Source organism: Mandrillus leucophaeus, unplaced genomic scaffold (genome assembly GCF_000951045.1).
Source record: "Mandrillus leucophaeus isolate KB7577 unplaced genomic scaffold, Mleu.le_1.0 Scaffold877, whole genome shotgun sequence".
NCBI classification, from domain to species: Eukaryota; Metazoa; Chordata; class Mammalia; order Primates; family Cercopithecidae; genus Mandrillus; species Mandrillus leucophaeus.
The window spans coordinates 410427-413163 of record NW_012109552.1 but is presented as its reverse complement, the minus strand read 5'-3'; positions in this window follow the sequence as shown (position 1 = coordinate 413163).

Genomic DNA, 2737 nt, shown 5'->3' with positions numbered 1-2737 from the left:
CTCTGACTGATCTCCCACATAATGATAATCCCTAGTTGTTGGGGGAGGAACCTGGTAGGTGATTGGATCATGGAGGCAGTTTCCCCCATGATGTTCTTACGACAGTGAGTGAGTTTTCATGAGAGCTGATGGTTTTAAAAATGTTTGGCAAGTTCCTTCTTCACTCTCTTCTCTCTCTCCTCCAGCCTTATGAAAAAGGTACCTGCTTTTCCCCTTCCACCATGATTATAAGTTCCCTGAGGCCTCCCCAGTCATCCAGAATTGAGTCAATTAAACCTCTTTCCTTTATAAATTACCAGTCTCGGGTATTTCTTTATACCAATGGAAAAATGGACTAATACAGCAGGAAGTTCTGTTTTTAAGGCTTTTTTTGGCTTAGCCCTTTAGCCTTCAGCATTGTAGTCTCAGGATTTGGAAAACAAGGGTTTTCAGAGGAACCAGTCATTGTTTCAGGTCCTTCAATCTTGAATTTTGTCACTTCTTCATATCACTGCCAAAACTTTTGCTACTATTGCTCTTCTCTAGCAGTAGCCCTCTGTTTGTGCCAAGTCCAGATGTGTAGCCTCTAGCCTTCACCCAGAATTCACAAAGGCCCTAAGGTAAAAGTGGCTGTAGACTCACAACTTACCTCTGAGAAGTTCAATCCCCTTCATAACTTACTGTCTCTAGTTATTATTTCTTCTGCAGCATTCTGATGCCTTTAAGAATATAACTTTTGTATTCAATATTGGTTTTACAGTTCTTGGTGGGATCTTTGGCTGCTACAATGATTCCACACCACCCCATCTTAGCAACCTCATTATTTGAATAAATGTGTGCATGACAATGTGCTAAATGTTTACCTTGCCAAGGAATAGAACTTGATTTTTTCCTAATGATTTAAAGATTGTTGTAATTACAGGATATATACAACAAAAGAAAACTAATAAAACGGAACGTTGTGAGCTAACTTGCTAATAAATTGTATGAATTATACAGTTAGAAGGCCAAAAGAGATTTCATGTTCTAAGATAAGAAAGGCAATCTTATAAAGTTAACTTTAAAGAAAGGGTATCATGCACTAAGAAGACCAAAATAATGCTTGGGAATTTTAATCTATATAGTAACATATAATCTATATAATTTAATCTAGAGCCTAAATAAATCACTCAAGCAAATAAAGATGTAAAGCTAGTAACCAATAGTTGAGATATCTTCCAATGCTGCGTCTTATGGAATTGGCCTTCTATCATATTTTGATAAAATTAAAAGTAATAATTTTATTGATCCTGTAGTAAGTATCTTTCCCAACAGTAGCATTATTAAAATCTTAATGTAACCATTAGTAATAGGAGCAATTCCTACTTCTTCTCTCAAGAATGAAAATCAAATAATTGATGACAAAATGTAGGAAGTCCACCAAATATCTAGGTAAGAGGAGAGACTTGATTTTGGGTCTCCAATATTAAGGCTTAATTTCTGCAAAGAAATTTTTTAAAATGCAACAGAATTATAAATATTGACATGAGGCAAAAAAGGAAAAGAGAAGAAATTGGCGAGGGTGAACTTAGAGCTGCCCGTCTGAATTTTCTGTGGCTCAGTTCTGACTGGCTTTTTAATGTCTGAGTCTTGTTTATGTCTATGAGAAATATTAGAAAAATACAATGACATAATCCAAGATACTTTCAAAATACATAAAGGCTATAAGGAAATGAGAAGAAAACGGTAATGAACAACAACAGATGTTTCTTTCTTGGATGAGTAATTAGAGATAGAAATAGCATCTTTCAGAAAGCAAAAAGGTTTTTATCACCAAGTCTTCAGGAATTCAGTAAGATATTCTCAAATGTGCATAAATTTTAAAACTTTAAAAAAAGAAGAGTAAATGTGGATCTATAAGCTCCAAGAGGTTATGTATTGGTCCCAATCTTATATACATTGATGGACCAGGCAAAAGCCACAAAAGTCTCTCCTTAACATGTTTCTGTATCTGAAATTATATAATAATTTCATTCTTTTGGGTTGAAGTGTGAATGTCTGTATTCCACTGTATACTACTTTTTGGGTAATACATAACTTTTTTAAAACTAGCTTTTCCATGTTGATGTCTCAGTAGGAAAATGTAAAAGAATAGTTGGTTAAAAGGAAGGGCACGTGGCATAGGATGTTTTGCAGTAAAGAGGTACAATGCAGGTTTGTATTACTTGAAAGCTTATATCCACTTTTCATATACTATTGATAGCTCTTACTAAATCCAATACCAGGCACATCGGATACTTCAGAAAGGTACTATGAGATGGGAGAGTGAGGGGAGGGAGAAGGAGGGGCGAGTGAATGGTAAGGAAAAAACAACCAACTTCTCTAGCTGTTTATTTTGGTCTGTTCAGCCTTACCATGTGAAGAAAAAAGTTATTAATACAGAATATTAGTCCTGTGGCTTATTCTTCTGCATAATCTATTTGCTCTTAACATTACTGTTTGAAAGTTTGACCAGCTGCCTGATTCTTCTGTTGTGCTTTCTCTTTCCTTCCCTGTTCAGAGCTCCATTTCTGGCAGCTCCACACCCCTCCTGCTCCCAAATCCCCATAGAAAGAAAGTGGACAGTGTTGTGAATGTTGAAGTGTTTGACACCCTCAGGATTTTAATTTCAAAATTGCATTATGTAGGTCAATCTTATTAACTAAGCCACATGGTTGAAGGCTATAATTATGATTTCTGTCATTAAATTTCTGAGTCATTTGGAGAAATTGTGTTGAAG